The sequence below is a fragment of the Acanthochromis polyacanthus genome, chromosome 7 (genome assembly GCF_021347895.1).
Source record: "Acanthochromis polyacanthus isolate Apoly-LR-REF ecotype Palm Island chromosome 7, KAUST_Apoly_ChrSc, whole genome shotgun sequence".
In the NCBI taxonomy this organism is placed as follows: Eukaryota; Metazoa; Chordata; class Actinopteri; family Pomacentridae; genus Acanthochromis; species Acanthochromis polyacanthus.
In genome coordinates, this window is record NC_067119.1 from 32,409,468 (window position 1) to 32,422,827 (window position 13,360).

The 13,360-nt window shown below is 39.0% G+C and overlaps 1 protein-coding gene across 1 annotated transcript in view; it reads right to left on the reverse strand.

The window, feature by feature from the left end:
* Positions 1-13,360, reverse strand: part of npffr1l2 (neuropeptide FF receptor 1 like 2) — a 30,195-nt gene that overhangs the window by 11,499 nt on the left and 5,336 nt on the right. The gene's annotated exons all lie outside the window — the stretch shown is intronic.

Here is a 13,360-nt window from a genome sequence, read left to right on the forward strand (position 1 = left end):
GATTAGCGGGACTTTTTATATTTAGTGTATTTACAGCTAACTGTGTGTACCTAATGCAGTTAATCAATCAATCCATCCATCCATCCATCCATCCATCCATCCATCCATTATCTATACACCACATAGTGCTCATTAGGGTCATTGGGAAGGCTGGAGTCTATTCCAGCTGACTTAGAGTGAAGGCAGGGGACACCCTGGACAGGTCACCAGTCTGTCACAGGACTACACAGAGACAAACAATCACACTCATATTCACACCTATGGACAATTTAGAGTTACCAATTAACCTCAGCATATTTTTGGACTGTGGGAGGAAGCCAGAGTACTCAGAGAAAACCTACACATGCAAAGAGAGAACATGCAAACTCCATGCAGAAAGATCCTGGAAGAGCGGGGACACGAACCGAAGGCTAACCACTGAGTCACTGTGCAGTCCAATTGCAACTTTAACCAGTCAAATTTACTTGTTTCAGACAGTGAAGAAACTGTTTAATGTAAAGAAAATCATTTTTCAGATACAAGTTTTTATATGACTGAATCCTAAATGCCTAATTATCTATAGACTTTGTTGAAATACAAGTGATATTTGTAAAACTTGCTGTTGCAATTTAGTAATGTTTAACAAACTTAAAAAAAAAAAACTACAAAAGACAGAAAACAACTCATTATTACCTTGATCAGAGGGTTATGAAAGACAGTTGAAAAGTGATAAAAACTACCTGCATTGATCAGTGCTTGAGTTAAATGATTGATGATTCAAATTATGGTACTTTACTACTACACTGCCTGCCCAAAAAAAGTCATCACCTGGATTTAACTAATAGGTAAGAACCTTCATTAGGTAATTACTGCAGTAATGAATATGTTTCCAACAAACACATCTGGTGAGTCAGACTATAGGTGACCCGTTCAGAGTGTAACCCTGCTCTTACCCAATGTCAACTGGGATAATCTTCAAGCCCCACAATGGTCTACAGAAGCAAGGGCTGTAGCTAATAAATGAATGGATGAAATACAAGCATGCAATGCAAAATGCCAGCATCAGTAGCGTAACAGCAATTTGGGGTAACAAGATTTGTTTAAGCAACAACAACAAAAAAATATGTGATGTACAAAATAAACAGAGGTACTCGTCTCACTTCTTTTGTTTGTTTATTGTTTTTTTGGAGTTTTTTTAAATTCCCTAATTAAGTTTTATATATCTTATATATTCTGAGTATTTTCTAAATCAGAGGGTGGAGTGAGTCATTACTCTATGCGCTCTTCAAAATATCTTGACCAAGGATTATTGGGACTTTTTATATTTAGCTAACTAACTAAAGCTGCAACAGCTTATTTAACCCTAGCTGATGCATTGAAGAGCTTCTCATTTCTTAAACAACCATGTTGAAATATAGAGACAAAAAATCACACTCACATTCACACCTATGGACAATTTAGAATTAAATAACCTTAGCACATATTTGAACTGAAGAAGCTGGAGCACCTAAAACCCACGCATGCACAGGGAGAACATGCAAACTCCATGCAGAAAGATCCCAGGCCCAGGCTGGGACATTTAAACCAACTACAGTTAAACCATGCAGTTTTTGTTTGTTTGTTTGTTTGTTTGTTTGTTTGTTTGTTTTGGTGTATGTGTGAGTTTTAATTCACCTTCAATTATAACACTAGTCAACATTTTATTTTGTTCTTCATCTAAGGTTGGTAAATTCAGGGAATTCAGAAAGATGTCAATTTGGATTAGACTGTCGGTCTTGAACTTCAGAATATAAGCTTTTGTAGAATATTTCTAAGGCTTCCTGAATTCTCTTTAATTTACTTTGTGTTAATCCTGTTCTTGGCACCTTCTTTTTAATTTTAAACACTCGTACCTTCATAGATTTGGAACCACTTCCACAGTGCCTCCGTTTAAGATTTTTCATGATATCTTGTGTAGTCAGATTATTTAATTCTTTCCTAATGATCCAGATTTCCTCCAGTGTGTCGGGCTTCAATGTCAATTTGTGGTGTTTTTTTCTAATTCCTTCAACTTATTTTGTAGATCATCTAATGTTTTATTTCTTTTTTTTTCTCATATGAGAATATTGTAATGATTTTCCCTCTTATAACAGCCTTCAAAGCATCCCACAAAAATGGGGGAGAGATCTCTCCAATTGTCATCAACTTCCAAGTAGAAACTGATCTCCCTTTTGTGTAAGATCATTGAGTGGGTTGAGTTGAACTTCCACTTACTGTCCTTTGGTCGTATGTTTAAATTAACAGGTGCATGGTCACTTCTATCTATTGTTCCTATTCCACAGGTGTTAATTTTATCTTTATATTTTCCAAATGTTGTAAAATAATCTATTCTGATCTATAGGGAGTGGGGGGCACAATTATGAGTATAATTTTCTATTTGGGAAAAGATCCCATATATCAATTAAATCAGCCTCTTTAAAAAGTGTGTTAACTGTCCTGTACAGTGAATTTATTTCATGAGAATTCTTACAAGACAAGTCCAACTCTGGTTGTAGATGTACAGTGCCTTGTGAAAGTATTCGGCCCCCTTGAACTTTTCAACCTTTCGCCACATTTCAGGCTTCAAACAGAAAGATATAAAATTTTAATTTTTTTTCAAGAATCAACAACAAATGGGACACAATCGTGAAGTGGAACGAAATTTATTGGATATTTTAAACTTTTTTAACAAATAAAAACCTGAAAAGTGGGGCGTGCAATATTATTCGGCCCCCTTGCATTAATACTTTGTAGCGCCACCTTTTGCTGCAATTACAGCTGCAAGTCGCTTGGGGTATGTCTCTATTAGTTTTGCACATCGAGAGACTGAAATTCTTGCCCATTCTTCCTTGCAAAACAGCTCGAGCTCAGTGAGGTTGGATGGAGAGCGTTTGTGAACAGCAGTCTTCAGCTCTGCCCACAGATTCTCGATTGGATTCAGGTCTGGACTTTGACTTGACCATTCTAACACCTGGATACGTTTATTTGTGAACCATTCCATTGTAGATTTGGCTTTATGTTTTGGATCATTGTCCTGTTGGAAGATAAATCTCCGTCCCAGTCTCAGGTCTTTTGCAGACTCCAACAGGTTTTCTTCCAGAATGCTCCTGTATTTGGCTCCATTCATCTTCCCATCAATTTTAACCATCTTCCCTGTCCCTGCTGAAGAAAAGCAGGCCCAAACCATGAGGCTGCCACCACCATGTTTGACAGTGGGGATGGTGTGTTCAGGGTGATGAGCTGTGTTGCTTTTACGCCAAACATATCGTTTTGCATTGTGGCCAAAAAGTTTGATTTTGGTTCCATCTGACCAGAGCACCTTCTTCCACGTGTTTGGTGTGTCTCCCAGGTGGCTTGTGGCAAACTTTAAATGAGACTTTTTATGGATATCTTTGAGAAATGGCTTTCTTCTTGCCACTCTTCCATAAAGGCCAGATTTGTGCAGTGTACGACTGATTGTTGTCCTATGGACAGACTCTCCCACCTCAGCTGTAGATCTCTGCAGTTCATCCAGAGTGATCATGGGCCTCTTGGCTGCATCTCTGATCAGTCTTCTCCTTGTTCGAGGTGAAAGTTTAGAGGGACGGCCGGGTCTTGGTAGATTTGCAGTGGTCTGATACTCCTTCCATTTCAATATGATTGCTTGCACAGTGCTCCTTGAGATGTTTAAAGCTTGGGAAATCTTTTTGTATCCAAATCCGGCTTTAAACTTCTCCACAACAGTATCTCGGACCTGCCTGGTGTGTTCCTTGGTCTTCATGATGCTCTCTGCACTTTAAACAGAACCCTGAGACTATCACAGAGCAGGTGCATTTATACTGAGACTTGATTACACACAGGTGGATTCTATTTATCATCATCAGTCATTTAGGACAACATTGGATCATTCAGAGATCCTCACTGAACTTCTGGAGTGAGTTTGCTGCACTGAAAGTAAAGGGGCCGAATAATATTGCACACCCCACTTTTCAGTTTTTTATTTGTTAAAAAAGTATAAAATATCCAATAAAATTAATTCCACTTCACGATTGTGTCCCAATTGTTGTTGATTCTTGACAAAAAATTGAAATTTTATATCTTTATGTTTGAAGCCTGAAATGTGGCGAAAGGTTGAAAAGTTCAAGGGGGCCGAATACTTTCACAAGGCACTGTATATTTAAATGCCCTCTTCAAATTAGAAACCCTCTTATTTCTGTTATCACGACAATAACAATTATATGATATATATACTGTGCTTGGTCTTCCTTAGAGTCAGTGATTAATCACCATTTACTTCCATGTACACTGATCAGGCACAACACACTGCCAGAACAGTTCTGACCCATTTGGCCATGGACAGCAGCACCATGAGAATGTCCTGCAGTGTCCGAAAGCAGGACATTGGCAGTGGATCCTTCAGGTCCTGGATGGGACCTTTGTGGTTGTGGGTTATTCCAGTGTATATTGTGGATGCTTTGGACTTTGGAGGAGTTTGGATGTCAATATCTTGTCTCTCAAGCCGTTCCTGAGGAGTTTCTGTTACGGTTCTCAGGAGAGGCTCAGGCACAGGGTATGAGAAATGACACAAGAGAGTAAAAGTGTAAAGGTTTTTATTTACACCACAATTAAAGATAACCACCCAGGATTACAAAACTAGCGAGAGAGCTACAACTGGAAATGATGAAATGTCACAACGAATACGGAGAAACTACACTAAACTGGAAACAGAAGCGGAACAACTAACCCACGGAGGGTAAAACCCAGGCAGGAAAGTTAAATACTAAGTGCGTACTTTGTTCTGATACAAAATCCAGCAGCTGTCAAGACAGAATGATTTCTTTTTGTGACAGCTGTTGGTTATTTGTTTGAGACTGATTGCACAGAAGAAAAACATTGTATACATAGCAAACCTTTGCTTTGGGTTCTCTATCGAGCTTTTCACTATTGTGTTGTACAAGATGTTCTACACGTCTCCACTGTGATGTTTTCAAGATGACTATTTCAGAGGGCTCAAAGTCCTTCTCTTTATGTCTGTTATTGAACATAAAATGAAATCTATATGTTGTGTTCAGGCTCATATGTTCTCTGTGATGGCTTTTTGGTTTTGAGTGTAGAAAAGCCTTTCAGTGTTTTACACAGTACAATCTAGGAACATTACAAGTGAATGAATACCTGGATACAAAATAGTCAATAAAAGCACAGGATTTTTTTCAGATCTGCTCTAGTGACCTGCTTGTTCCACTAACTATCTGAGATTAGACCATGTGTTTCCACTATGTATTAAACCAACCCGGTCTCACGGGGATTCGTGAAACTGTGACGTAAGTTTTTGTTTCGGTTTCGTGCGCACCAACACGATGTCGTCATGTTTTTCGTGCAGCTCACCACGAACGAAACCGGCTGTGGTAATCACATCTGAAAGTGGTTTATACTGGCGGATTCATGACGATCTAAGCTGTTTATAGGCGTTTGCGGCCGCCGCCGCCGCCGCCACCGCCGGCGGACATTCTTTAAATTCCTATGCGAATTCGTCGGATTCATGACAATCTAAGCTGTCCATCGGCGTTTGCGGCCGCCGCCGTGGCCGCCGGACATCCGGCCGCAGCGGTGGCTGCGGCGGCGGCCGCAAACGCCAATGGACAGCTTAGGTCGTCACAACCCGGTCTCACGGGGATTCGTGAAACTGTCACGTAAGTTTTAGTTTCGGTTTCGTGCGCACCAACACGATTTCGTCATGTTTTTCGTGCCGCTCACCACGAAATGTTTTTTGCTGTGGTAATCACATCTGAAAGTGGTTTATACCGGCGGATTCATGACGATCTAAGCTGTCCATCGGCGTATACTGCTTGTGTGATCGCGTTTGCGGCCGCCGGCCGCCGGACATTCTTGAAATTCCTATGCAAATTGGTAAGTGTACCACCGGCTTATGGTTAGGTTATGGTTAGGTTATGGTTAGGGTTATGGTTAGGGTTATGTTTAGGGACGATGTCATGCAAAATATAGCGTTGGATTCGCCACGGTTTTACATTAAAAATATAATATACACATTCTTTTGAAATACGTTCTGAGTGGCACGAAAAGTCCGCCGTTTAAAATATATTGGTGCGCATTTCGTGGTGAGCGGCACGAAAAACATGACGAAATCGTGTTGGTGCGCACGAAACCGAAACTAAAACTTACGTGACAGTTTCACGAATCCTCGTGAGATCGGGCTGGTCGTCATGAATCCGCCGGTATAAACCACTTTCAGATGTGATTACCACAGCCGGTTTCATTCGTGGTGAGCTGCACGAAAAACATGACGACATCGTGTTGGTGCACACGAAACCGAAACAAAAACTTACGTCACAGTTTCACGAATCCCCGTGAGACCGGGTTGATTAAACAGCTCAACCAATACCTCAAGGTTACACATTTTCTTTTATAATTTAATATTACAAATATTCTATATTATACACAAAAAGCCAAAGGTGCACAGCAATAAAGCAAATATCAAAATATCAATATTGTTGGTCAGTATCAGCGTCTTTTGCCTTGACTTCACATATATGTTTGAAATCCTTTTTCTTTGGAAGAAGTGAATGTCTTTTGCTGGAGTGGATGCTGGTAAGATGTTTCTCATTCCTTCAAATAGTCTATGATGTTAGTAAAAGCCATTTGCTTTTAGGTCTATGCGTTATTTGTTCATTCAGTTATTTAATTTAATAGATATATTGTACTATAGATTTGGTATTTGTTACGTTGTTATGTATCTGCGGGAAAAATACGGGTAATCAGAGATTACCTTTACTGTCTGTGATCAGTGATGAGACAGATTGCAGTCGGTGATGAACATGGAAGTGAGATAAATAGCTTTTTCTACAAACACAAATTTGCAACCTTTCTCACAGAGGAAATCTTTTGATAAAATATAAAGTGTGCTGGTGAATTTAGGTGTTATCGTGAGGTAGAATACAATACAGTATTGTAAAAAGTATTTTAACCAGTTTTCTTAAGCCTTGTGTCCAGCCCAAATTCCTTGAAATGACTGCAACCAAAAAGACGGTCAAAAAAATATCAAAGAATGCCCTGATAAAGGTGAAGATGTGGAGCCACCAACCAACACAGAAAGCTTTTCTGACACATGACCTCAAATGCAAAGCATCTGCTGTTTGTGTATAAAAAAAATGGTAACATGCTGCTGACACACTGATGCTTCACTATCATTAATCTAATGATGTCAAATATAATAATGTGTCAGTCACAGGGACCAAAGTGGAATTTACATTATATTACTACATTATTACATTTTGTTGCTAATACTTACGCTAGTACTTATACTTAAAGGGGAACTTCATTTTTTTTCAACCTGGGGTCTGTTTTCATATGTCATTTCATACATGTGAGTGATGGAGAAATGAATTTTGACATAGCTCCAGTATTTCGCCAGGCAGGCAGCTTAGCAGCTCAGCTAGCAGCTCAGCTAGCGAAAAGTATGGGGCAACTTGCCGCCCCGCGTCAAAGTCCGCCCCAACGTGCTTTTTTTTCCCACACTGACTGGCTCGGATAGTCTCAATGAGTGTCCCACAACATACTAGAGATGAGAAGTGAACGAAAACCTCCACATTACCTGGCGATCGCTCTTTGTTGTGGCCAGCTCTGTTGTCACTGAAGGCAAGCTTCTTTAATCTAGGATCCAGTAACATGTTTTCTGCGAGAACAGTGTTAGACTCCATTAAATACGTTAGGAGTCGGCTCTTCAGATTCACTACAAAGCATCGGCTCTTAGAGTCATATCTTTTGTGCATCATACATCTCTAGAGGACAGACTGTGGTCACATGCTGACCATGTTTGGCTCAACATACAGCTGTAGACCTTTATGAACATTATGATGTTCTGGACCTTTGCTTTAATCCATTTTCTCTGATTGGACCTCTCTGAATTTTAGTTGAATACCCCTGGCTTAGAAGAAGAGGGACATGAGTCAACAACCTCTAATGACCCAACACCAGTCAGTGGAGAAAAAATAACAAAAAAGAACCAAAGCCAATTGAAACTATTTCAGTGTTTTAATAAGCCTGTTGCTTGTCTTGTGAATCCTGCCGCTTTAGGAAACACTAAAGCTGGAGATAAGGTTAACGTTTAGGAAAGGGAGCCTGATGAAGAGGAAACATCAGGTCTACCTGATGAAGAGGAAACATCAGCTCTACCTGATGAAGAGGAAACATCAGGTCTACCTGATGAAGAGGAAACATCAGGTCTGCCTGATGAAGAGGAAACATCAGCTCTACCTGATGAAGAGGAAACATCAGGTCTGCCTGATGAAGAGGAAACATCAGCTCTACCTGATGAAGAGGAAACATCAGGTCTGCCTGATGAAGAGGAAACATCAGCTCTACCTGATGAAGAGGAAACATCAGCTCTACCTGATGAAGAGGAAACATCAGCTCTGCCTGATGGCAGGAAGAGGAGCTGCTGACGCTATAATGTCTATAAATATCTAATTGGTAGTTTGAAATACAGGAGCTGCTGCTGCTGTGTGTGTGCACGTGTGAGTGCACACGCACATATATGAGAACCTGACTGGGCTTTGGTTTATGAGGCCGGAGTATACCCACTAGAAAAAAACTAGACTACACCACTGACCACACACTGAAACAGTGTGTCATGCTACCACTATTTCACTCTGTACAACATTCGTGTATTTAGACTTGTGTGCTATGAATACTTTGTGCATTTAAAAGATTATAGTATACATACAAGAATCTGTGCAAGGTATTTTATAATCTTGGAAGAATCTGTGCAATATCAGTGCTTTGTGCATATAGAATAACCCTGTGCAATTATTTTCCAAATTCGGAAGAATCTTTGCAGTGTCAACAATACTTTTTTGTATTTTTCATGCCTATTTGTAAATTTTCTGTTTATGCCCCCACATTTTTGCACTATCCCCTTTGTTGCTGTAACACTTTAAATAATAAAGGATCATCTTACTGTATATTATTCTATTCCATATTATTCTAATAAAGGTAATCTTTTTCATGCAAGACTATTTTTACATTGCTGTATTGGTACTTTTAATTAGGTAAAGGATCTAAACAGTTCTGCGACTTTTTGACAACAAGCTTGTCTCTCTGATTACATCTATGAGCTTCGTGTTAATGAGTCAAACCTGTACAGCATCCAGTGCAATGATTCTGCAAAGGAAGAGGGGGAGGACCATAGCTTCTATCACAAACCAAAGTGTCTGCTTGGACAAATAATGTGTGAGAAGAAGGGAAGGTGCAAAGTTCATGCAATAAAGTGTAACGTGCACCTTTGTTTGACAGCACAGATGAACTACTCTTTCAAATGTCACACAGAGTGAAATCCCATTACATAAAGCTCATGATATGACATCACATGATACAAGCCTTCACCTGTTCAAATCCTATAGTAATGCATTTTTTTTTTTTTTTTTTGCAATTTTCCAGTTTTGCTTAATGATTAGTTATTATGCCAATGAGGAGCCTCGGAGGAGTTATGTGACAATCAGTGTTGGTTTGACTGTTTGTCTGTTCGCAACATCATTCAAAACCAGATTAACAGATTTGGATGACATTTTCAGGGAAGGTCAGAAATGACACAAGGACCACCTGATTAGATTTTGACAGTGATGTGGCTTATAGTCTGGATCCACATATTTCTGGATGCTAAAGGCAATGGTCAGATAGGCATCACTGTAACTATGACAACAAGTGAACACTATGACAGTTGTCTGATGACAATCACATGATTGCGATCTTACTTACTAACTCCAGTTGTTTGCTTATGCCCAGAATATGTGCTTCCTAAAATATTCCCCTTAAACACACAACTACTACCTACTATCCTTTCTCCACTCATGAAGCTGAGGTTGACCAATACTGCGGTCACTGTGGTGCTGTGATGAGGGGCTCAGGTTCTCCAGACATAGTAGTTAGATCGTTTTACACTGTAAAAAGTGATTCAAGCGGCCATTTGCTACCATTCAATTACAAGCATTGTTGCATGAAATTTAATTCACTAATTTAGTCAAACCATTTATGTTGCAAACAATATTTGAATAGGTTGGGTTAATGTAATATTGCTGGTAATTGTATCAACCGCATATTGTGTGTAATCTAAAATTCAAATTCTGATAATTGGATTAAAGCTATATAATAAGTTGAGGTAACCTAACGAAATTGACATCCATTCATTCTCTATACATCACTTTATCCTCACTAGGGTCGCGGGAGGTGCTGGAGTCTATCCCAGCTGACTCGGGTGAAGGCAGGGGACACCCTGGACAGGTCTCCAGTCTGTCACAGGGCTACATATACAGACAAACAATCACACTCACATTCACACCTACGGGCAATTTAGAATAGTCAATTAACCTCAGCATATTTTTGGACTGTGGGAGGAAGCCGGAGTACCCGGAGAAAACCCACGCATGCACAGGGAGAACATGCAAACTCCATGCAGAAAGATCCCAGGCCCAGGCCGGGATTTGAACCGGGGATCTTCTCTCTGCAAGGCGAAAGTGCTAACCATTACGCCACTGTGTAGCCCGAAATTGACATCTTAACTTGAATTTTTTTGACACGTCACAGCTGTACTTTGTTTAGTTGCACTATTTTTTCTTTACAAAAGCAGCTGGGTAAAACTGCACATTGCCATATTTAACTTCATCAGGAGAAGGAATGACACTAATGGTTTCACAGCATTAGGTCTTCACTGCAGGTGGAAGCAATCATGTAGTTCAACCACATCCTCACAAGCACAAAGAAAAATTAGACTAAATTTGAGCTCCAGCAGGCCACACGACACATGAGGATTTTGCAGCTGTGTTCAGTAGTCAGTATTGCCACACGCTGTTCAGCTGGAATTGTTTGCAGCGAGGCCATGGAGAATGACGAATAAACTGTGTTTAAAGTTTAATCAATTCATCTGTATTTATTACTGGTTTAGAGAGTAATTATTAATTGGCAGTTGAGGAGATTTCACTGATTCAGCTGCTTCACTGACAATGCAGTCTAGTATCTGTTCAGTAGCAATACCCACGATCACATCATCAACATGCAAAATAATAAGAGACATCAAGTTTTACTGATTAGCCAGTCTGCACTTCTGCCTGTGAACACACACATCCCTCATGCACTCTTGTTTCATGTAGCACCATTGTCAATTTAGACAAAGCAGCAGAAAGATGAAAGAAGAATGTACTAAAGAGCCCCTTTTTGTACCTGCACAGGAAACAATGGGAGGGAGAAGAAAAATCAGGCTCACCTATGAGCTGAAAATAAGGAGAAAAGCTTAACAAAGAACTTATGGTGAAGGTGAACAGATAGATGAGAAAGAGCTACAAAAAGAGAAAAGTCTAAGGCAATTCATGGACATCATTGCTTTAGAAATAGTGACATATAAAAGCAAACAGAGTGTTGTTTGTTCCAAGAGCAAGGTTAAGGCAAGTTTCCTTTTCTACAAAGATTCAGACTTCTGCTGTTGCCTCAGTTTAATGTGTGCTCTTTCTCCTCACACACCTCACTAACATGTATTTCAGATGAACTGAACTGAAATGAACTGAACTGTATTCATTCCAAAGGACTGCAGATCATCCACCTCCCCTGAACACATTTCTTCCCCCACAGTGTCACATATTTTTTCTGAAGTGCAGTTGTCCGAAGATCTCACAACAAGACTTAGTTGAAAGAGCTAAATGGTGTGTTCTCCCCTTTTACCTTGGACATTTTTGTAGTGCAGATGGCAAACTCTCCAGGCTATCCCTCAAACTTGTTTATCACGTTAAATTTTTAAAGTGAGAAGCTGAGGATCGTGTTTGCTCTTCTGTATGGTGCCCAACTATATACCTACGCACATAAACAAGGCTTTAAAAATAACTATAACATGTTCAAGAAAACAATCCAAAAACCTATTTAACAGAGTTGATATTGCTTTAACTTACAACAAATGGGTATGAATTGAATTGTGCAACAATTAATGCTATTAAAAATTCATATTTTTCATTATTTGAATGATTAGAATTGTTCAAACATAGCCTCGAATTTCAATGTGGAAAAAACTTACTGCAAGTGGGCCAATTTCTGACAAAAAGTTATCTCTGAAAGTATTTTATATTTTCATAAATCATTTATGTTGTGATAATTTCAGCCAAATCAGACATGGTCAAACAAAAATTGTTCTAAAAGTCATTGAATGCACATTAAATGATTTTGGAGATTGTTGTTCACAGTTTTCAAATTGGAACACAGTTTCAGTTCTATTATCATGCATTCCACAAACATAAAACATACAAAAACAGCTGTAAAAAACAGAAACAAAACTATAATGTGAAGATTTCTCTGTAAACATCAAGACCAAATTTCTTTCTTGCCAAAACGTTAGTCTGTTGGGGATGCAGACAAATGTTTTACACTCATTCCACTGGTCAACCTAGAGTTTTCATTTATAGGAGAATTTTTCACTCTAACATTAGTGACAAAATGAGGAGTTTAACCAGCTCGTCTCTGCAGTGACTCACTGTGAATTCTTAGTATTATTTTTTTTCTGACAATAAGAAATGATAAAACAAGACCAAAATGTCATTAGGTGCCCACTTCAGCACCTCTTTCACTTCAAAATCTACAAAATGAATGAAATAGCAGTGGAGTCAGCAGTACGGACTCATGGTTGGCACATAGATCTGCTCACAGAGGACATCAGCATGCAGAGTGTTTACAGCTGGCACATTAGATGAGACGGGGCACGTCAGCAGCTTAATTTGATCCATACATTTCACAGCTGAGAGAGGGACTGTGCACAATTTATACAAGAACACAGCAGGTGACTTCGCTGTTCAGTGTTCTGATGTGTTACTGTGAGCTTATGTAGCTGTACTAACCTAATTGCTTTTCTAAAAGCAAATAAATAAGGAGCCGCAGAGATTTACACCGAAATCTTTGGGTTGAACTCAGGCTGAATCCAGAACATTTGTATTTTTAGGAGATATTGTTTCCCCTCGACAAATATTGCAGGTAATGTGACATTGATTATTACATATTTCATTACTTGCAGTAATGAAATTACTGAAATAATGAACTGATCTAGTCAATTACGAACAACAAGGAACCAAACAGCCTAACAATAAAAACACATTATATTGTACTCATTCTCTGATTATTCGGATCAAATATATATATACAAAATAAACAAAAATTAAAATAAATATATTTCTGTTGAATTGTTTACTGAACCAACAAAAAATGCAAATAACAAAAATGGTAACAAATGATCTGACACTGCAGGAATTTGGGTATAGGCATATATAATTTACAATTTTCTTATTATTCTTTCATACTTTAGTGTTTTACCTTTACCTTTTTCTTCAAATTCATTTAACAG